We start from the raw sequence: 24675 nt of genomic DNA on the forward strand, positions 1-24675 counted from the left end.
GGTATCAGACATATTTAGGATTTGGCTTAGCATTTCTACGGAATGCACGGGGCAATTTGTTGATAAAAGGGTATGTATCTCTGCCGTTGTCCTTGCAACCAGAAGATCATACGTTTCTTTTGATGACGTTAAAGGCACGGTTGTCTGTAAAAGAACAGACTTCATTCTGCTTAAAGTATCAATTTGAATAGAAGAGATATTCAAATAAGGCCAAATCGTCGCTTCCGTATCTGGAGTGCTGTTTGGATACAATACTTGCATACTGCAAGTGACCATGGAACAAACGCTTACGAGATAGGCCTTCTCTGGCACCATGCCACAACAGCTGTGGCCCACTATTAGAATATAGCTCCCGTTAGAAAGCCGTCTAAAGAATGGCTCTATTTGTATTGCAGATGTGCCGTGCTGGTGACATGAAAGGTTATTTGAAGTCCCCTCACAGGCCCCATGCAAATTAATACCTTGGCACAGAAGTATACGGCTTAGTGATTGTTTACAATTGTTACCACTAAGAAATACATTCTGTTTCTTTTCACTATAACATGTGTGTGTGTTAGGCAATTTCCATGATGACTTAATGTACCCTTTACCCAACCTTTCATACTGGCCCGCTGGTATATACTCTTGGCAATATTTAAATTGGAAAGTTGTTATCGGAATTGTAATTATTTCGTGTATTATCCATTCAATGACCGGTCTTTCTGACATTGTCAATGGTAATCTCTCAAGTTTTTCAATGCTCAGAATCGTATAGTCTGCTCCTTTTTGTGCCAAACTGATTTGTTTATCAGTAAGGTTAAAGATAGAGAATAATGACGTTGTGTTTATCAAACGCCATGGCACGTAGCCTGAACGCAGATTTTGCAACGTCCAGCCGAGCTGTACAATAGAACGTAATTGGGACTGACCGTGTTGTAACACTAGTAAGTCCTGATCTATTATATCGATAGCAGATGATACAATACTGTCCAGTGAATATATTCTGGAGGACAGAGTCATTAACCCATTGTCCACAACAGAAAGTGATTTTTCCAAATTAATACGATCAATTTCTCGGATTTTTTCTGCTGTCTCAATTTGAGTTACTTTCCAAGCTTCATTGTATGCAGCGTATATACCGGCCGCTATGAAACGTTTTTGACGCTGTTTACGCAAGTCAGCACCGTCTTTAAGTAAAGTCAAGTTTTGCTTAATTTCAGCCAGTGTGGATTTCTGTAGCCACTCAAGGCATAGTTTCCCTACACTGTATGTTGTTACTATCCCTGGATGTTGTCTCTGGGGTCATCTAGGGTCTGGTCTGGTCATTTTGAACCCCTGTATTTTGTTCAGGAATCTATCTTGACAGTTGTTTGTGTCTGTTGGCCAGATCAACCAGTTTTTCCAATCAGGATGTGTTCTGTTTTGGTGTAAAATATGGGATACGTCTATCTCCATATCAGTAGTGCTATTACTATCAAGTATGGGCTTTGGAATGGACGGTTTGTTTAAGTCTTTAATCTTAGCTAGGCCAAGACAAGTAGTCTGTTGAATGGTGTCATTCAAGAATATTATTTGTTCTGGGATCATGCAGGCTCTAAATAGTGCTTCTAAACCTTGTACCTGCCAATCTTTTGTACCCCAGATTGTTTTTGTTTCAATGTTGTTTTTCTAGAATTCAAAACCAAATGTAATAGTTTTTTCATAAAATGTTTCAGAACAGATCAATTTAGTATTTGTCAACATTGGTTTTATCCCTGTCTTATTTAACAGTTTAAAATAAAACGTTTCTGCATCACTTGTGTTAAACCCTGAGAAGTATGGGAATTTCTCATAAAATGTTTTTGAACTGCTTTTTAGGTGGAGTTGCACAATGTTCCCATTGATTATACTTAAAAACATTTCTAGGTTGAGCAGATTTATGTAAATAGTGATGTGCAAAGTGATTGTAACAGTGCATTTGTTCATAATTCGTCGAACCCTGTAAGTAATCATGTTCTGTAAATTTTGCTGACATTACTAAATCTGACAACATATTATTTATGCTTTGAAAGTCCCAATCATCAGAGAATGTACGTGGTTTTACAAAGCCACTTAATGCAACCTTGAACTGATGTGGATATTTCAAGAGTTCAACCGGGCCATAGATTTCGTAATCCGTTTTGTCCCAAGCTACCCCACCGGGTATTGGAATGGCTGTGACATTCACTGATGATAGTTTTCTTTTCTCGATGTGAGATGACTTGTGTGGCTTTAGGACCAAGTTGATGTTTTGACTTGCTGTGTCCATTGTACTGTATTTTCCCTTAATGAATTTTCCCAAACAAAGTACCATGATGAGCCAAAGCAGGAGGAAAAGTACACCTAACACAATCCAAAATTCAATCCATGGAGAAATCAGATAGGTTTCTTTGAGTTGATGGAAGAGTTTAGTTACTTTGTCTTTGAAAGTTTTTGTTGTTTGCGTTTCTTCAGGTTCGCTTGGATCTTCAGAAAAGTTATCGAAATTGATGAAGTAGCCAGATGCTGTTCTGTCAATTCTTGGAATTGCTTCTGAATTTTCCTTTGCTTTTTCATTTTTTCTTTCATTAGCATAGTCTGAGGCTACATCGTTGTAGACATGTGTTTCTTGACGAACTGTTGCAATTTGGGTTTCAAGAGGCACAAGTTCCATGGCATTGTTGCCTAGTCCTTTTTTATTCACTGCAGGTTTATCAAATGTGATTAGTCTCTCAGTTTGAACCTCTTCGATTGTAGCAAATTTTGGTATTCAGCTATTTCTTGGGAGTCCACTGGGCCTACTACTTATTATTGGCCACATGATTGTGGTTTAACCAGGTCGATGGATACAACTCGGTTCTCCTTTTTACCAGCAAGGGGTGGTAGTACAACTGATCTTGTTCCGCTGATAGCTAAGACAGGTACTGTTTTTCTGTAATCAGGCTCAAATTCCTTCCTCACCGCGATCTTCTCTCTGACCAGATCCCCAATCTTTGGAATCCAGACAGGCCTTGCTGGGACAGGTGGTTTATCTTCAGGGGCTGTTGGCTGCTGTTTTAACTTTATGTTGCTCAGGGCTTTTCTTATTTCATTTAAGTCCTGTAAAACAGCCAAACGATCTTTGATACTAAAGCATTTTTTCTCTACCACTGAAGTCTGACTATCTAAGTCCTGAATATGCATTCTAGTACCGAACAATAGTTCGTACGGACTGAAACCTTTTAGAGAATTTCTTGGCAGATTATTAAGACTACGTTGGACACTTGTTAAATGTTGGACCCACCCATCACCCGAACCTAATACCCTCGCCGTTATAGATTGCTTTATGTCCCGTTTTTTTCTTTCCACAATCCCATTTCCCTCAGGATGGAAGGGACAAGAGTACCGCAATGCAATGCCCATGCAGGTCATGGCCTCCTTATAAGCTCAAGAGCTAAAAGCAGGACCCTGGTCAGAATGTAGCATGCCAATTGCGTATGTGCCGATAAAGACTCGCAAATCTTTTATAACAGTTCTGGCGTCAGCCGAGCGCTGGTGTCTGTATTTTTAAGTGAATCTAGTCTTAAAAGAAATTAATGGGACGCTGGATTTTACGTATAGATAGTATCATGCTAACTACAAGAAGGGCCATGGCAATTCTCCGGTCGGTTCGCTACTGCGATCTCTGTTGCAGTTTGGACAGCTCTTTCAAATTTGTAATGTTGCAGGCTCATCCCCGGCCACCAGTATTCTGATTGTAATTCTTTCAGAGATTACTTGATCTCTTGGTGCCTTAGACCCAATCCCATGTGTGCGTCCGCTATTAAGAAGATTCTCCTGTTCGTGTTTGGAATTACTCTATTCCCCACTCCAGGGATTCGAGCAAAAGGAACGGAGTTTGCATCAATTATGTATGTATAATTGAGTGGATAGTTCACGGGTAGTGCTGCACAGTCGCCTTTTGAAGACGTTTTTACCGCCAGCATGGTTTCCCCGTCTATGTATTTTTCTGAACGCTTTTTTGTGGCTACGGAAGCCGGTTGAGCTGCTTCCGCTGTGGCTGTATTAGCCAATGAATTCCCTGCAACGTGAATGCCATCACGTCGATGACTCAGTGTATGTATCACGTGAGTCTTTCGTAGTTCTTTCTGCAAAAGAACTACCTGTTCCCAAAGCTTCTTATGCTTTATTGGAGCACCTGTGTCATCTTTGTAATCGTTTTGAACCCAGTTCTGCAAGTCATTATTGTAAGATTTGACGCAGAAATGTGAATTGCACACTATTAATTTCGGGAATTCACGATCGGCATTTTCAAGCGCCATCTTTAAAGATCTGCTTTCAGCTCGCTGAGCTGAACAGTTTCTCAGTGATTCAGTTTTTGTTATTTTTGGTCTGAATTTACCACAGCGCCAGCGACCTTTAACAATCGCGCACGCTGCATTGTAGGATTTATTATCCACATCGCAATGTTGTGCAAATCTGTCCATATAGATTACACAAGAGTACTGTTGGAGAGGCAGAATTTCGATTGGCAGAGGATATTCTTCTTCATATTTTAGATCTTTCAGTTTTTTCATGTTCGGGTCAAGATAGTATTTCACGTCTTCTGCAGCAAGAGAATTTTCCCACTGTATCCATTCTGGATCTAGTGCCACAGTTTTTAGATTAACTGGGCTTAATAACGCCTCAAGGGCTGATTCTGCTGTATAAACAGTTATTCTTTTGCCTTAGGCTCGGGCTCTTTCTTTTGCTACAACAGTTTGAACCGCATTTACAATATTTTCTGTAAGACTGAATGTTTTTTCAGCTGGTGTGTACAAATATGATTTGTAAGCTATTGGTACTGTTTCTCCCTCATTAGAGGTCAGGTACGTGAATCCGCATCTTCCTGGGATGACTCGGATTACAAGGTTGCGTGTGTTGTCGCGAGTTTGTAATTATTTTTTAGCTAACATGTCTGTTTGCAATGATCTCAAAATTTCTGTGTGTTTCTGAGTCCAATTGATTGGTTTAAAATCAGGTTTTAATATTTCATAGAGAGGTTTAACCCTCTGCATAATTTAGAATGTAAATTCTACCGAAATTCAAGAAACCTAGCATTGATTGTAAGTTCTTCAGCGTTTTTGGAGCTTGGAGTACAGCACACTTCTCTAAGAAGTTGTCTGCTAGGCTTTTGCCTTCACTTGATAATTCATATCCTAAAAACAGGACAGTTAGGTGGGCAATTCGTGACTTTTTAAAGTTGAATTTGTAACCCTCTGCTGCGAACCCAAGTATAATGGTGTTCACTCTTTTCAAGTGAGTATCCAGGTCATCATCTGTGAGATAGATGTCATCGACATAAGAAAATGCCTCATCATCATATATTTGTAGTAACTCTGTTACCCTTGCTGAGAACAATCCTGGGCTATTCTTGAATCCCTGTGGGAGTCAACAGAAATTTTTCTGTGACCCCATTTTTTTCAGCTGTGTCCTCAGTATCCTCGGCATGTTTGATTATTTTAATACTGGCTACCTTCTTTCTTGAAAATTGTAATTTTTTACTTTGAGCAGGTTTCTTGTCTTTGGACTTGACGTGCTCTTCCCTGTGTTCTGACCGTCCTCTTCTTTCCGATTTCTGCGAGGAAGTCTGAAAAGATCGAGAGGGACGTGTATCAATATCTTGATATCTATCAGGCTTTTTCAAATTATCCTTATTTCTAAGGTTGTATCTTTTCTCAGAGGGCTCCCTCTGGGGAGACTTATGTCCTTGGTTCGGACATCTTTCTCTCCGCCGAGGAGATCTTCCTCTGGACTGGAATCTTTTTTCTTTGAGAGTGGATTGTTTATTTCCATCCCAGCTCTTTTTTGGAGTGTTTAGATTATTTGTAATAAATATCTTTTCAGGATTTTCAGTTAGTTGGGGTTTTACCGGTTTCCCACCCAAACTATCTCTACCTAGTTCTTCATAGGATTTTTCTATGATTCTGGCAAGTTCAATTGGTTGATCTGCTATATCTGTTTCTTTCAATTTCTGGCGGATCGCCACAGATGCTGCTTCTCCTTTTATGGTGGCTAACAATATAGCCGAGACCTGCATGAAGTCTTTCAGTAATTTCATACCCAAAGGTAAAGCAGGTTCTGGACCGTATTCATTTTGAATCTGTCTTAGTACATCTGGTATAACTGCCATGGACAGAATACCATGTGTTTTTGTGTAAATGGAAGCAAAGACTGTGCCCCAAGTGTCACAATCCTCCACCTGTGGTACGATCCCCATTGGAAGGCAGATAGTCAGAATTCTGTGTTTCTCACTAGGGGTAGTATCCGGAAATACTGCCTCTATTTGAGTTATCTTTTGTGCTAGCCAGAATGGAATTTGTTTCCGTTTTGCGGGTATTTTACCAAGACATGATTGTATGTTCTGTGGTGTAATTTTGTTTATATTTCCCTGATGAGGGGTCAGCTGTGGAATGTTAATAGCTGGTTGGACTGTTGAAGTCTGCATTACATATTGAACTTATTGTCTATGTATTTTAATTAGTACTTTTAGCTGGGCTAAAAGTTCCCGGTCTGACATTTTTTTGATGTCTGGATGTGGTGTGTAGCTGGCTAGAACCGGCCACGTTGCTCCTGGTCTACCTAGTGGACCGAGCCTGGTTATGTGATTTTGATGTTTTAGGACGCCTTTACACCAGAGCAGGTGCTCTTGGTAATTTAGTGGGATTTCAACGTCCTAGAAAGGAGTGTATTCATCCGGAGGTTCCTCTATTTTGTAATAGTGGAATTTGTGTGTTACAGCGTTTGCTGCTGGAAAGTTTATCCATGTATAGAATACCTCTGTCTGCCGATATTCATGGGCCTCTACCACGAATATGACTGTACCACCTCGTGATGTCAGTCCATTTTCTATAAGTTTAATAGTTATAGTTTTTCTTATGTTGACCGGAATGAGTATAGCATTCAGGTCATTCTGTAGGAGACTCGTGTCCTCCTCTAGGAGTCGAGCTGCTATTCTAGCTGCCTCCCTCTCGTCTTCACTTTCCCCCATTTTACTGGCAGAAAGGTTTTTGTTGCAGATAAAGTTTCAAGGAAACAAAGATTAGGTGCACAATATTTTGGAACACTGTATCCTTCAACGTTAACTAAACCAAAAACTATACATAGGAATCTCTTCCTACTAAGTTCCGGCAGATTTTTACCTCTTACCCACTCCAGACGTCTTTTGGAGTATTTACGGGAAAAAGGGTCTGTGTGAAAAAGTACGACTGAGTTACTCTAACGTCTTGCGTTAGATTTATCGCCTTACTAAACGTTGGGCGCCATGTAGTGTAGTTCCTATATTCCCAATAGGCTCTGCGCATTGGAATAATATATTCAGCAGTGTAGACGTAGGACTGAGGTCGACTAGGTCTCTACTGACTATATTAGACTTAAGGTTTGCCAGCTAGCTCAGAGGTCACTAGAAACTTTCTCGAATAAACGAGGAGGAGTTTAACCTCCCTGGATAGACAAGAAGGGATTAGCTTCTGACAACCATATAACATGACAACTTTGCTCCCTCAGAATAAGAGTGTATCCCTAGAGTCGTGTGAAAACAATAGACAGCTATTTCACTCAGTCAATCGTGCGTACTTAGTTTCACCAGAGTGCAGAGAAAAGAGAGACGGGTGTTTTCAATAAAAGGTGTAATTTATTGAGCAGTCTTCTTTCTCATGCAAGAGAAATGAATTGCCATAATGGCAATACTTAATGTAAAGTAAAGTGCGTACAGTAAAAGGAGTATTATGAAATAATACTGTAAAAGCATTGATATGGTTTCTTAGCCATAAGATACTTTAAAATGGATAAAATATATACATACATATATACATTGACTAACGCACTTAACTGGTGCTTCTAAATATGCCTACCCCGGTGTACCTGACCTAAGCCTAATACGTGGGAAGGAGTAAGTAAGAAGCAGTTTAAGTTAAGTTGGTTTTGCCAAGAATCGGAATCAAGAATTCTCTTTAAGGGTTTAGTCAGCTCCGTACCTGGGTAATAGAATGCAGGAGGTCTGGTATCTCTCTTTCAGGACTCGATATCCCAGCAGCCCGCAAAGGCGGCTGAGAACACCGGAGCTGGATTTCTCGGCAGGAGAAAAGACAGCGTCTCTCTCAGTGCGTCAAAAGGGAGGGGCAGCGTCCGTGGGCTCTCGCATCAGCTGGGCTCTCGGGCAAGTAGATAGCTGCTCGGCTCCAAAACCACCACCGTGTGGTTGCTTAAGGCAACATTGGTATATTTATACCTGAAAGGTGCCGGGTTTGACGTAAGGTTGGACATAAGACGTCAATAAAGATGTCACTAAGAACAGGCCGTTCTTACAGTGCTTCACAGGAGTTCTAGGACAAAATCAAAACAAAAGCAAATGGGGATTTCCCAGGTTGCTGGAGGTATGGTTTGTTTAGAGAACTCGTTGTGCTTTCTAGGAGTCCGGGGAAGTAGCCTTGCTTAATGTGACTGCATGGGCTACGACTAAATATTGATATGATTCCTATGCCATTATAGTGATATTATTGATTATAACCGTTACAAGGGCATAAAATAGAAATATCGATTTAGGTTCCTAGATAAAAACACAATATAACTAACTGTTAAAAATGATCGATGAGATGTACTTCTACAGAGTTGAAGTAAGAGAACGTCCATGGTGTACATCAGTTTGTAAAGACGGTTTGTATCTTTTAAACATTTTTGAAGAAATTAAAAAAACTATATCCTGAGTGTACCTGTTTTCTTTGCATTTAACTACAACACATCAACTACTTTGAAACTGGTAAGGTGAATAGATATTTTGTACTTTTTTAGTACTGCATTTTATTATAATAGCCCTAGTTTTTTTCTATAGTGATAAAAAGTGACTGGTTTGAAGATGTAAGCACAATTTAAAACTAAAACTTCATATATGCAATTTTAATCATATTAAGTAGTTGAGAATGGTTTTTGCATAATATTTTTTAAATGGCAAAATAGTTGATAAACCTTATGTTGTATTATGTATTAGGAAAAATGATAACATGAAGTGTTTATGTTTTTCTACAAGGAACAACAACATTATAAAATTCACTATGGAAGAAGAAGAGAACAATATGGAAATTAGTTTTGAAATTAGTAACACTCTGATTGGGGAGCTAAATATACCTTTCATGGGGACCGAGAATGAAGATGAAGGTATTGCTGATGGAGATATCACCTGTGATTTTTAGACGAAACATTGGATGAGGATTTTGTTCAAGCATTAGACGAGATCGAGTTTCATGATATGACTTTTGAAATTGATCATCCAGAAAATGAAATTTCAGACAAAATGATGTTAGAAGCTCTATCAAATTATGAAATGTTTCAGGAATAAATTTATGATTTAAAATTAAAAATGGTTTGAGAAACTCTTCTTGTAGAATTGTAATAATTCAGGTAGTATCTAAGTACTCATGGTGCAAAGTGGAACTTAGGACATGTACTGCTTCAAACTTCTATTGATTATATATGCAATCTTCTATGCACTAGCAAATTTGTGTTTTATAGCTTTTATTTCCAGGTCTATATTCCTCTGTCTCCCTCCCTCTGTCTCCCTCATTCTCCGTTTCTGTTTCTCTCCCATAGTTTTCTTCTTTCTCTGTCTCCCTCCCTCTATCTGTTTCCCTCCTTCGGTCTGTCACCCTCTATCTTCGTCTCTATCTGTCCCTGTCTTCCTCCCTCTGTCTTTCTCTCTGTCTCTGCCTCTATCTCTCTGCCCCTGTCCCTGTATCTGTCTCTATCTGTCTGTCTCTGTCTTTATCTCTTTCACCCTCCCTCTCTCTGTCTCTCTCTTTCTCTACCTCCCTCTCTCTCTATTCCTGTCTCCCTTTGTCTCTCTCTCTGTTTACCTTCCTCTTGCTTGCTCTCTAACTTTCTCTTAGTCTTTCTTCATCTGTGTCACTCACTTTCTCTGTTTCCCTCTCTCTCTGTTGCTACAAGACCGCAGAGGGGGAAGCCAGCACGTTTTGCAATTTTCTTCCAGCAAGAAACCCTTCCTTACACCCAACTGAAGTTGAGTTATATACTGGTGTCTACCCTGAAAGGGGTTTACTAGAGCCCTTTGCAAGAACAGATGTCTGCCGTGTGGAGACCACTAACACAAGAAAAGCCAAGCTTTGATCCATACGCAGAGCACTTCTTCCAATTACGTCACATTGTAAATACCATACATTATGGCACATCTTTGGCACCACCACTGCATCACAAATGTGATGCAACAGTTCTGTAAAAGAGGCACAAGGGGGTTGTAAAACCATCCTTAATACATACAAATGTATCCAGGCAGTTTCACCAATAGTGCAAATTGAAGCATAGACTTGTAACATATTTATATGCATATGTTACATTCAAGTGCTTCGGAGGTACTACAGTATACTATAGGTAAACACCGTACAGATTTATGCTGTATTAGAACATTGGAATGTTGGGAGCGCCATTGCAGACAATGGAGTGCTCCCTGCTTCTACGGGCCGGTAAAGGCCCGCAGAGCAGCATTCCAATGTTCTACAAAGGCTTCACGAAGCTCGAGGGGATTTATATCCCCTCGAGCTTCGAGAACCCTTTGTTTAATTTGTTAGAACATTCTGCCCTCTAGTGGCAGAATGTTCTAACAAATTAAACAAAGCCCTTCTAGCAGGACTATACCGGCTATTAAAGTCCTGCTGTCTCGTTAAAGTTCCTTGCCTTCGGCTCGGGCCTTTAACGATTAAGCGGGCCTTTAATAGCCGGTATAGCCCGCTACGGAAGGCTATATAGTTCTGCATTTTCACATTCACCATACACTACTAATGTATTCATTCATTAATTTACGAACTACACATTCTTTCTAACAACCTTTTACAGACTAACATAGAAATATAGTTCTTTTTTTGACCAGTAGAGGTAGTTCTAAAAAGAACTGTATTTTTTGTCTTTGTTGTTTTGTTTTTTTGTAGTTTTTTCAACAATTTTTTTTTTTTTAAACCAGAGAAATTGAACTTTTGAAACAAGAAAACTGTGGACCTGGAACAAAAAAGTTTTTTAAAAAATTATTTCTTCAGGCAACGGTGCTGCTCCTGCCTCTTGACAATCAGGTCCACAGATTGCACACCATAGCAAAGCAATTGATTGCAATGTTTGCAGTGGAAAGTTATCTCAGCAAACTAGGGAACAATAATACGGGTTGGACTGCTTCCAGGAGGTGGTGGTGCACTTGATGTGCTAGCCACTGCAGGTGGTGGATTGTCCTGTTGGCTGCGTGTTGCCTCTCTTGCATAATTGTTCGGATGCAAGTTCTTGACGTGATGGTCCATACTCGCAGTACCAAAAGAGTACTTATTTGTTGGGTCTCCTCTCGACAATGTCACATCACAGATCTTGCATGTGACCTTAGGGGCGTTCACCTTTTTTGGCCCTCTGGATCACTGAAAAATGTCCATATGAAGGCTTCTTTTTTTTTCTTCTGAGGAGGCTCATTTAAAAATTAATTTTCATCTGATAAATGGTCAGAGGGTGTTTGAAGCAGACCAGCCATATTGATGGAAATAGTTCTACCTGACTTCAGCTCCAAAGAAAAGAACCTGCTCCTCAGAAAGTCCAAGTAGAATGATCAAAATGGAGGGGTCTTTCAACAGTTGGAGTAGGAAGTATTATGAACCAATGAAATCTCTTCTTTTAAAGTCACATGGCTGTCCATACTCTTACGGTGCTCTTACGTAGCTTTTACGCTGCGCTTACAATGCTCTTACGGTGGGAGTACGTACGACGTACCGATGTGATGTGCGTAATTGCTTTGAAAAGTAATATATGCTTATTAAAAGTAAAAAAAACTATTTTCTTGATTATCCCAGATAATGTCTACCTTACAATTTACAATAAATACATAAATAAACATTATAAAACTTTCGTGAGGTATGCGCACGGGGCGTCGTACAAACGCAAATCACGTCACACGGAAGCGCTGATGCGCCACGTAACGTCAAAACGTATTCGTGACATATGAGTGCGTGCGCGCTTAGTACGACTTACAGTACAAAAGGCAGCGCGATTACCGTATGCGTACAGTGCAATTATCCCCCAAAAAAGGAATTATATAGATTTAAATTTTGATATTTTTTTTAAATATATAAATGTATATTAAAATAAAATGTATTTGCTTTTGTTATTAGTTTACATTAAAATATGAAATATAATTAAAAATAAGAAAATGTCAATATTTATTATAAAAATGAAGAAAAAAAGTTTAAAAAGAAAGAAATTTCAAAATTAATACATTTGACATTTATCATTTAAAAAACTTTTGAAATTCACTGAAAAAACCATAAGTTTCACACATGTTATAGTTAGGAATTAGCATTTAAAAAACCTTAGTAATTTACTGAAAAAAACATAGGTTTCACACATGTTATAGTTAAGGTGACATTTCAGTCATACAAAACCATTGAAATTCCCCTGTTATAGTTAGTTCAGCTTCCCCACACACCCCAGGGACCGCCACCTCCCCGGGGCACTAATATTTAAAATAGGGGGGTCCGTGACGGACCCCCGGGGACCACCACCCCCGGAGCTTTTAACCGGTGGGAGGGGGCCACGTGGCCCCCCTCCTGGAGCCCATGATGGCCCTGGGGACCGCCGCCTCCCAGGGCCGGCTCCTGCAGTGTCCTGAGATGCCTACCCTTGGAACACTGCAGTTTGCTATGGTAGGGCGGGAGCCTTGCAGCTCCCGCCCTACGATAGCAAACTGCTTTGGTTTTTGAAAGAGAGAGCAGGAAACTTGCTCTCTCTTTCAAAAACCAAAGCGGATTGCTTTACTGCATGGGGAGCAGCATGTTAGCTGCTCCGCATGAAGAAAAGCAATGACGGCTCCCGCAGGATGCGGGGAGCCAGCAGGGACCGTGGGGGGCTTAGGGACCCCCCCACGGTCCCCAATGGAGAGGTCAGGCCCCGGGGGATGGGGTCCTCGGGGCAATAAGTTGCCCAGGAGGGGGCCACGCATCCCCCCTCCACCATTAAAGATTTAAAGAAAAAAAAAAAGATTTGCAGACCCCGGGCGATGGGGTCCCCGGAGCCTTAAGTGGGCATATGGGAGGGGGGCCACACGGCCCCCTTCCCATAAAAAAATAAGAACTGGGTGAGGCCCTGGGGATGGGGTCCCCAGGGCCAAAAAAAAAAAGAAAAAGAAGAGGGGCTACACGATCCCCCTTCTAAAAAGTTTTTTTTTTTGTTTTTTTTAAACGGAATTGGGAGGAGGCCTTGCCCCCTCCTTGCACCTCTCTGCAAAAGCGCCCCTGGTGCGTTTGCAGAGGGGGAGCTAATTCCCCTTGCATACTGGGGGAACCTGGGGGCCAACTAGGCCACCAGGAACCTCCAGTATGTGCCAGGTGGCTGCGTTGCAGAGAGGTGTAAAAAGGGGCATGACCTCAGAACAACTCTCTGCAATGCAGCCCCTGGCGCATACTGCAGGTTCCTGATGGGCTAGTTGGCCCCCAGGGACCCCAGGTATGCAAGGAGAATTAGTTCCTCCTCTGCAAATGCGCCAGAGAGCTGCGTTGCAGAGAGGTGTAACGAGGCGACGCCCCTTTTTACACCTCTCTGCAACGCAGCCCCATGGCGCATACTGGAGGTTTCTAGAGGGCTAGTTGGCCCCCAGGGACCCCCGGTATGCAAGGGGACTTAATCCCCCAACTTAGAACACGCTATGGGTGCGTTTGCACAGTGGTGAAGATAGGGGGCGGGGCTTGAGGTCATACGAGTACAAACATGCCCTGTGGCGTGTCTTAAGTTGGAGAATTTATTCCTCTTCAATCCAGAGGTCCCCTAGGGGCCAACTAGTCCAACAGGTACCTCCAGTAAGCACCACAGAGCTGCGTTGCAGAGTGTTGTAAAAAGGGGGCGTGCCCTCTGAACACCTCTCTGCAACACAGCTCCCTGGCGCAAACTGGAGGTACCTGGTGGGTTATTTGGCTCACAGGGGACCTCAGGATTGAAGAGGAATTAATTCCCCAACCTAAAACGCGCCACAGGGCGTGTTTGCACACATATCACCTCAGGCCCCGCCCCCTTCCCTCACAATTGAGCAAAATATTCCTCTAAAATCAGCCGAACTACGAATTCCGATTTACTCACCTGTTATCAGGAGAGACCTCAGTGCTGCATCTTTCAGCCCACTACTGATCCTGTAAAGTAATTCTAACCATACTTACGTAACTTGAATTTCCTTCCATAGGCTAACATTGACTGGTTTCACTTCGAAATTTTTCTAAGTGTGGAGTTTTGGAACTTTAAAAAATTCCTCTAAAATCAGCCGAACTACGAATTCCGATTTACTCACCTGTTATCAGGAGAGACTTCAGTGCTGCATCTGTCAGCCCACTACTGATCCTGAAAAGTAATTCTAATCGTAGTTACAGTAACTTGAATATCCTTCCATAGGCTAACATTGACTGGTTTTGCTTGGAAATTTTTTTAAATGTGGAGTTTTGGAACTTTAAAAAATTCCTCGAAAAGCAGCCGAACTACGAATTCTGATTGACTCACCTGTTATCAAGAGAGACCTCAGTGCGGCATCTTTCAGCCCACTACTGTTCCTGAAAAGTAATTCTAACCATACTTACAGTAACTTGAATTTCCTTCCATAGGCTAACATTGACTGGTTTCACTTGGAAATTCTTCTAAGTGTGGAGTTTTTTATAACTTTAAAACATTTCTCTAAAATCAGCCGAACTACAAATTCCGATTTACTCACCTGTTATCAGTAGAGACCTCAGTGTTGCATCTTTCAGGTAACTACTGTTCCTGAAAAGTAATGTTAACCGTACTTACCAGTAACTTAAATTTCCTTCCACAGGATATCATTGCCTGCTATATAAAATATATATAAATTAAAAATATATAAAATAAAAAATAACAATATTACAATTCCAATATTTTTAAAAACATTTTTTTCTCCAATATATATTACAAATATGTAATGTAATTTAAAAATAAAATATCTAAAAATAAATACTTTAAAACAATGTAGTAAATCAGTATAAAAATATAACAATTAATACATTTAAAAATTATCATTTACAAAACCTTTGAAATTCACTGAAAAAACCATAGGTTTCAGCCACGTTATAGTTAGGAATTAGCATTTAAAAAAAATTGCAAATTCACTGAAAAAACAATAGGTTTCACACACGTTATAGTAAGGAATTAGCATTTAAAAAACCTTAGAAATTCACAGAAAAAAGCATAGGTTTCACAAATTTTATAGTTAGCTGGACATTTCACTCATACAAAACTATTGAAATTCCCCTGTTATAGTTAGTTCAGCTAACTATAACTCGTGAGCCCGCAGTGCACTGCTGAAGCCGTTACATATTACATCACTCATGAATTGGTCAGTGACATCTCTCATGACATCACTGATGATATCTCAAATGACATCACTGAGGACATCGCTGATGACATCATCTTTGTGAAAGAGGGTTAGACCTCCTCTAAGCGTAATATAACATTTGATACACACATTCAAAAATAGAAACTACAATTTTCAAAAAAATGGAGATACTAATACCAGTTACAACAACCTATTCAGTAATTCCACCATCTACATACACATCCACTCATTCACCAACAGTTCTATTTAGTCACTCATACATGTACTCACTCATCATATGTACTCACACACCTATACTTCCTGTTACACACCGACACTCATTCATAGAGTTACTCACACACATACTCACACATGCAAATAAACTATCAAACATCCATGTATTTGCATATACAGCTATACAAACACCACTACACTTACTTTTACAGAAACATACACATACTTACTCTCTTAAATAATCACTTATAGAAACACATACTTATTTATACAGGAACTCTGCCAATCTCCCACTCTCACATATAATTCCATATACATCAATACTCACATATAGGGGGGGGGCGTGGCCAAGCAGCATGGCCAACAGGACGTGAGCTCCACCAGCTCCGTCCCGAAGACCGAATAAATCCTTTCATTTCTCCTGCCCGGACCCTCTCGACCCCGAGAAAGCGTGTCGGAGAGGCGGTGGAAGTCCCGCCGAGCTCCTGTGCCTCGGGGAGCGGACCCGTGATCGGCAATCCGCCGAGACCTGCGGCCTGGCTGATCCTGAAGGCGGCGCCGGCGTGCTCTCTTACGCCGCGGCTTTGGCCTACTCACTGGGCCGGACGACGGAGGAAGCGAGCGGTGACCCCAGCCTCGCTGCGCCATCGGATACCCACCGGCTACCTGCTTGGGATCCCCGTCCTGGAATTGGACGACTGCGGCGCCGGAGGACTGAGGCTCCACTGAGACGCGGTGAGGAGGGGAGCGGGACGAAGGTGCCGTCCATCTTGCACGGCCTCGCTGGGCTGGAGTACGGAGGGCCCCCCCCCCTCTTTGTTTAATAGCGCTGCACGCCCGGACGGCGGAGTGCCTTCATCTGGGAGTGGGGGCTGTGGGACTCTTCTGACCTAGCCCCCCCTTGTGGCGCGGAGGTGCGTGTGGGGGCCCTGAACTGCTGTGTGTCTGCCAGGGTTCGACTACAGTGACTCTGCCACTCCTGTACCCCCTCCCGCTGGGCAGTATCCTGTGCCCTGAAGCAGATCAAGATCCCCGCCACTTGTGGGACGTCGGGGGGGCTCACGGAGAGGTGTTGCTGGGCCCGTGGACGAACACCGCCCCTCCCCCGGCGATCCGCCATTTTGGAGCTGGTCCTGGCAGGCCCCTTGGGATCGGTGGCGGCCGATAGAGGAGTGCATTTGTGCCCCGCTCTGCCCTGCTCTGTGGAAGAGGTGAACTCGTGACACTGCGCTCTGGTGGCACCTACTCTGTGACCTGCATCGCCTACTGTGGACTTGGTCTTGTGGACCCGTACATTGCTTGCCCGGTTCCTTCGGCGCTGTGGTGGCGCATACTCTGCCCTGCTTGGGTGGCTTCAGTGTGGGCCCCATTGAGACCGTCGACCCCTGGCGCAGCGGATATGACGGGCCGGACTGGCCGTGGCCCTAAGGCTACCCAACCCAACACGATCACGCAGTACACTACCCCTCGTCTGCCGCCGCAGAGAATTACGCGCCAAACGGGCGCTGGAGATGGAGATGGGGAGTCGCCGGAGCCGTCCAGAGCGGAACTTCTTAAAGCTATACAGGGGTCACACACTGCCCTGGAACGCCAGATTGAGACGGTGTCCGTGGATGTGAACCTCTTAAGAACTGACCTTCGCATAGTGGCGGATAAAGTCTCGGACGCGGAGGGCAACATTACTCAGCTGCAAGGGGAGGTAGCGTCCCTACAGAAGTCACTCTCTCAACTCGCCTCTACTACCCGAGCACTGGAGAGACGCGCCGAGGATGCAGAAGGTAGAGCGCGTCGAAGTAACATACACGTCCTGGGGGTCCCGGAACGGCTGGAGGCGGGTAACCCTGAACGATTCCTGGAAACTTGGATCCGTGAGCGTCTCTGTCCGAGTGGCTTGTCCAACGTCTTTATTGTGGAGCGGGCCCACAGGGCCCTGGTGCCCCCTCCGCGTCCTGGTGAGGCCCCTAGAGCCCTCATTGCAAAAATCCTGAACTATAAAGACCGAGACTGCATCCTTAAGGCGGCGAGAGAATCGGGGCCCCACATGATTGAAAACAGTCGAATCTCCATCTACCCCGACTACACCCAGCAGGTGCAGGAGCAAAGAAAGTCCTACTTGGGGGTCAAACAGAAGTTGCGCGACATGCAGCTACAATATATGCTTTTATACCCCGCTAAGCTTAAGGTGCTCTCCCAGGGCCGGGCACATTTCTTTGAGACGCCAGCGGAGGTGTGGGAGTGGCTCGAGATCAGAGGAGACGAACTGCCCCCGGGTGAGCGAGGGGGATCGCGAGATGTATGGGGGACCAGGCCGCAAAGACGACGGCGTGGCAGGAGGAATCGCCATTCTGGATCCCGTGGTCCTCCTGAGACTCGGCCTACGGTGGGCCCAGATGGGGCCATCCTGATGGAATACTCACCGGACGGGATTGAGGCACGTTTGCACAGTGAGGCTGCACCAGGTGACATTTTGGTGCCGGACACATTGCAAGAGACGCCGGTGAACGTAGACTCCGCGGCCCCAGTGGTCCCGGAGACTGCCTTGCAGACCCTGGACTTGGAATGGTCCTTCCCCTGCCTACACTGACTCTGCTGCGCGATTGCTGTTATTGTGTAGTTCCCTATAGTCCGGCAGCTCTTTAGATCTCTGCTCGTTCAGCGTGAATGTTTCGAGTGATTGTTCTCTGCTTGGTACCTCGTACTTGGTGGCTGGGTTGAGTGTGCACCGAGTGCTGGGAGCTGTAAGTGTGGACTGCTCCTCCCGCATTGCTGACTTGGGGGGGAGAGCTGTCCGGGTCCACATATCGGGTTTGTTGGGTCTTTCGGGGAGCTGGGAGGGGGGGTGGGTTGGGTTGTTCTGTTGTGTGTGAGTGTGAGTGGAGAGTGTTGAATGGGGTGGCTGTGCACGTCCTGGCACTGGCGGGGGAAGGGCGGGGTGGCGTTTTTGGTTGTTGCTATCCTATTGCTCGTGGGTGGGGGGGTTGAGGGGGTTCTAGTAAAAAATTCGTATGTTGGGGCTGTTGGGGGGTGGGATTTTGGGTGTGACAATGATGACACTGGCATTTGGCGCATGTTGACCCTGTTTGGCGGGGCACTGGCTTTGTGTGATGCATTTTTTAACTTCTCTGTGGCGAGGGCCTACTGGCGACAGCCTAGGCTGTGTGTACACTGCTGCCCGGCTGGGCACGAATGGTGGTCATGGGGTTTAAATTCTTGACGTGGAATGTGCGTGGCCTGGGTACGTGCACTAAGAGACACAGGGTCCTCACCTTCCTAAAACGCCATGGGATTTCAGTTGCTTGTTTACAGGAAACCCACCTAGATGATGATGGTGCGCAGCGACTGGCCAAGAAATGGAGAGGCCAGCTATTTCATTCCTCCTACTCTACATACGCTAGGGGGGTCCTAATCTGGGTGGCCCCTGGGGTTCCATGCGCTGTCCAATATATTGATGCGGATGTGGAAGGCAGGTACATATTGGCGAAGCTCAGATTGGACGATAAGGTCCTTCTGGTCTTTAACACGTACGCGCCGAACGTAGATGATCCGGCATTTTTCTCCCGGATGCAAGATCTGGTGGCTCCTAACCTTGACGCGGCCCTTCTTTGGTGCGGGGACTTTAACTGTGTGCTGCATCATGAACTGGACCGTAATCCACCTCGGGCGGGAACTAAGCCCCGTATGACGGCGTGTCTGCGGGACGTGATGCATAATATCGGGGCGATCGATGTCTGGCGCGCGTGTCACCCCACACAAAAGTTATACACCTGCTATTCCCCGACCCATGGCACTCACAGTAGGCTAGATAGGGTGTTGGCGGCCAATCTCCCCTCCTCTCTCACGTTGACGGTCACACACCAGGCCCGATACCTATCGGATCATGCTCCGGTCACGTGCGTGGCGCAATGGCCTGACCAGACGGAACGTCCCCGCTCGTGGAGGCTGCCGACTGATCTACTCCAAGACCAGGTAGCCCGGGATCATGTAGCAACGTCCCTATCCGATTACCTGGAACTTAACTGGGCGGGAAGTGACTTGTCTTATTCCACTAAGTGGGAGGCACTGAAAGCGGTCGTCCGTGGTGCGTGCATGGGCCTGACGTATGGGGTCAGGAAACAACTGCTTTCAGACTTACAAACTGCGGAGGCTGAGCTCTTGCGCGTCCAGGCCCGCCCGGATCCGGACTCCTCAGATCACCGCGTGGATGGCCTAGCCCTTGGGTCGATCCATGATATTCTCACGAGGCTCGATAAATTCACGCTGGGCCAATATAGACAGAGGCTGCATCGAGAGGGGGATAAAACTGGCCGTTTGTTGGCCTGGATACTTCGCCGGGAGTTTACGGCTGAGCGTATAGTAGCCCTGCGGGCGCCCGATGGCGGTATGGTCCACTCGGAAGCTGCTGTACTCACGGTTCTGCGGGACCACCTGTGGACTGTGTATGAGGCTGATCAGTCTATCTCTGAGGAGGTTTACCACCTATACCTCGAAAACCTCGGCTTGCCGACCCTCCCAGAGGCAGCGGCGAAAGACCTCGATGTCAAACTGACGCTCGGTGAGATTTCTACGGCGATTGCCGCCCTCCCACGAGCTAAAACCCCTGGCGGGGATGGATTCCCTGCAGAATTTTATCATGCATTCGGGCACACCCTTGCCCCCCTCCTTTTACAGGTTTACAATGAAGCCTTACGCACGGGTAACCTCCCACCCACCTTGAATCAGGGTGAAGTTTGTATGATCCTGAAACCGGGTGGCGACAGCACGGACCCCGCCTCGTATCGTCCTATCACTTTGATTAACTCGGACGCGAAAATTCTGACCAAGCTCTTGGCCAATCGCCTTGCCCCGCACGTGGCTCAGCTCGTCCATCCAGACCAATGTGGCTTTGTCCCTGGTCGTAATACGACGATGAACCTGCGCCGCTTGAACCACATTTTGCACGAAGTCCGGGGGCGGGACACTCCCCATGTGCTGGTCTCCGTTGACCTGGCTAAAGCCTTCGATACAGTACATTGGGGTTACCTGATGCACGTACTCGTCAAGATGGGATTTGGCCCCGGTTTTCGGGAATGGATACGGGTCCTATATAGGGCGCCCCGGGCCAGGGTGCGACTGGGTTCAGCCCGCTCTGATGAGTGGACGTTGGGGAGGGGTACCCGACAGGGTTGCCCATTGTCCCCCCTTCTATTTGCTCTCGCAATTGAGCCCCTGGCCATATCTGCCCGTAAGGAGCTTCATGAATGGGGTATTGTGGTGGGAGACACTACTAATGTCATCTCCCTTTACGCCGACGATGCGCTTTTCTACCTGACCTCTCCGGTGGAGGCCCTCCCCGCTCTGTTGCGCCTCTTGGACCGCTTTGGTGCGGCCTCGGGACTGCGCATGAATGTTAATAAGTCCCTGGTGTTCCCGCTGACTCCTGAGGATCTCGCCCCGGCGGCGGATTCATACTGTGCGGGCCTCCGGTGTGAACGTCTGGCGTTCCGGTACCTGGGCATTCAAGTGGCCGCTTCTGATGAGGCTCTCTTAACCCATAACATAGACAGGATTCTTGTGGCCCTCCGCAAGTCCGTTGTGTTCTGGAATACGCTTTCTCTCTCCCTTATGGGCCGTCTAGCTGTTGCCAAGATGGTGATGCTCCCTAGAGTCCTGTATGTGCTGCAGAATACCCTATGCCCGTTGCCCCCCCGGGTGTTCCGTACACTGAATTCGCTCCTTACGTCTCTTCTCTGGGCGGGTGGTCGCAGCAGAGTTGCGTTGCGCACGGTGACGCAGTGTTGGGATGCGGGAGGCCTCGAGGCCCCGAGATTCGATTTATACTATTATGCTGCACAACTTCTCCCGGCGGCCAGATGGTTTGCTGACACCGAAAACTGGGAGTTGGCATTGTTGGCGGGAGTGGCCTCGGATAGGGTGCTACAGGAAGCTCTAATGCGGGGTCGGGGCGCCGATGACGCACTGCCCTATGTCGTCAGGCATACGGCTCGCATTTGGCAGCAGTTCGTTGAGCGAGTTTTGCGGCGTGCGCCATTCCATAGGGATCTCTCCCTTTGGATCCTGGCCCCAATACTCACGATGGAGGTGAATATGTCTTTCCGGGAGTGGCGCCTAGGTGGCTGCGAGACTCTTGCGGATCTCTATCCGGACGACTCGTTTGTGTCCTTTAAGAGAGCAGCGGACTCCTTTGGACTGCGTGAGGGCCAGTACCTGCATTATGGATGTCTCCGGGATGTGGCCAGGACGACATGGCCCCAATTCCCAGAAGCGCCGAGCTCACTAACACCCTGGACATCATCTTGTCCTGTGGCAGAGGTAGGAGATTGATCTCCCTTCTTTACTCAGCGATGCGCAGGGACTCGACTCCCCCATTGATGCCTGCTTGGCGGGCCTGGGAGGCGGACCTGGGGATTGAATTGGATCCGGCCCAGAGGAAGCGAATAGGGCTGTTGACTCGTAAAGTGTCCTGTAATGCGCGTTTTAAATTGATACATTTTAACTTTCTCCATCGTACATATATGACACCTGCCTCCCTCCACCGTATCTCCTCGGACAGAAGCCCTAATTGCCCGAGGTGTAGTGCAGAACGGGCGGGATTCCTTCACCTGGCCTGGGAATGCCCCTTGGTTTATGACTTTTGGGTGGAGGTGGTAGCACACATTACCCGGATTACACACCTTACGATCCAGCTGGAACCGCTACACTGTCTGCTGGCCCTAGTACCCAAGCCCAGGAAGAGGGGACTGTCCTACAAATTACTGCAACTCCTGTTGGTTCTGGCGAGAAGGCGGGTGGCCATTACTTGGATGGGACAAAGGGCGCCTGAAATCTCTAGTTGGTTGTGGGACGCTAGGGAATGGGCCTTGGCGGAGGAGACGCATATGCAGAGCACACGCAAGGATGGGAAACTCCAGGATGACTTACACGCTTGGAGGGCCATGTGTATCGAGGGAATGGAGGGGGACGACTCTGACGCTACTAGTGCGGAGCTGTTTTCCTCCGCTTCCTCGGAGTCTGATGATGGTGGGGAGGGGTCCGGGGCGGAATGTCATGAGGTAGTCTAGCAGTCCCCTGAGCCATGCCGATATTCCTTGTTGCATACACTCACTTGTCTTTGTGATTACCATCGACCACATTCTACTATGAAGACCGCTTTGCAGTGGGCCCTTGCCTACATCTCCTTCTGGGATTGCATCAATGCCACAAATGCCATTCATGGGGGGGGGGGGGGGGGGGAGGGGGGGTTATCGTTATTGTTATGTTGTTGTTTGGTTGGTACGGCATCATAAAAGAAAATTGGCGACGATATTGAGATTGATCACGGGATTCTGGGAGCACAAGAGCGTATTCCTTTCATTGTTTCGCAGGCTTAACGAGATGCCGCCCTGCCTCCGGGATGTGGGCCATACCTGGCTGTGTGCCTCCTTTTTGGATCTGGCCTATCTGGTCCGTCTGTGTCAACTGCTCTGTTAACTGTATAAATTGTGCCTTTTTATTTTCCTCGCCTACAAAATTAAAGTTTAAAAAAAAAAAAAAATACTCACATATAGTAGATTAAAACATATGTAGTTACTCATAAAGACACTATTGAGACAGTCATTCACTCACTAACACACCCATACACACACTCATTCACCCACATAGTCCTGCACACATGCTATCTTCAAAACACATACAAACAGTGAGTCAGTCATTCATGCATCTATGCGCTAAGTAATACCCCCACCGAACCATACAGACACTCATACTGATACTCAAAAAAACAACTAATAACCCATATAGACACTCATGTAGCTACTCACCAACCCATGCAGCCACTTATAGACAAAGTGAGACACTGATAGAGATATTTACATATTTAAACATTACTCGCTAATACATGTATTCACTAAGATACACTTAAGTCAGTTATGCAATCATTTTTACAAAACAAACATCCATTTAGACACTTCTTTACCCATTTATTCTTCCATCGACCTTTAGATATACATATAAAAAAATATTTATTTTTCAGAAAGACACACATTCACTGGATAATCTCATCAGTGATGTCATCAGTGATGTCATTTGAGATGTCATCAGTGATGTCATGAGGGATGTCACTGACCATGTCATGAGTGATGTATTATGTGACGTCATCAGCAGTGCATTGCGGGCGCGCGAGTTATAGTTAGCTGAACTAACTATAGCAGGGGAATTTCAATGGTTTTGTATGAGTAAAATGTCCAGCTAACTATAACATGTGTGAAACCTATGGTTTTTTCAGTGAATTTCTAAGGTTTTTTAAACGCTAATTCCTAACTATAATGTGTGTGAAACCTATGGTTTTTTCAGTGTATATATATATATACGCCAAGGTGTATTCCAAGAATGAGTGGGTGTATGAGTGTCTGTATGGATGATTTCTTGGGTGTGTGACTGACTGTATGAATGAATGATTAAACATTGTTTGTGAATGTATGGGTGAGTGACTAATCTGTCTAAATGTGTGTATCAGCTGGCCGGTTGGTGTGTAACTGGCTGCATGCGTTGGTGAGTAGGTACATGAGTGTCTATATGGGTTATTGATTAGTTGTCTGAGTACCTGTATGGGTGCCTGACTGTCTGTGTCAGTTCGAGAGGGGCTGTGTGACTCCCAGCATGACATATGAGTGGGTGAATCCCTGGTTGTATGGGTTTATGAGTGCATCAGTGACGCACAGTGTGGTTGAGCGAGTGTGCGCATGGCTGTGTCTGTGAGTGTATGGATGTCTCAGTGATATAATGGTGAGTCACTGCATATGTGAAAGGCAGTACATATGAGTGATGCAGTTTATAAGTGACAGTATGTGTGAGTGAGCGAGTGTGAGAGTGGCTATATGGGTGAGTGTGTGCTTGTGTCAGTGATTATAGAAGAGAGTAAGTATGTATTACTATCTGTATGAACAAGTGAGGTGGCGTGTGTATAACTGTATTGGTGAGTAAACGATAGTGTGATTGTTTCTTTGGGTGTCTGACTAGGTGTGTGAGTAACTGTATGTGTGAGTGGCGGTGTGTAAGTGTCTGCATGGGTGTATGAGCGCATATATTAGCGGCTGTATAGATGAGTGACTGTGTGTATGAATGACTGCATG

Source organism: Lissotriton vulgaris, unplaced genomic scaffold (genome assembly GCF_964263255.1).
Source record: "Lissotriton vulgaris unplaced genomic scaffold, aLisVul1.2 SCAFFOLD_527, whole genome shotgun sequence".
Taxonomy (NCBI): Eukaryota; Metazoa; Chordata; class Amphibia; order Caudata; family Salamandridae; genus Lissotriton; species Lissotriton vulgaris.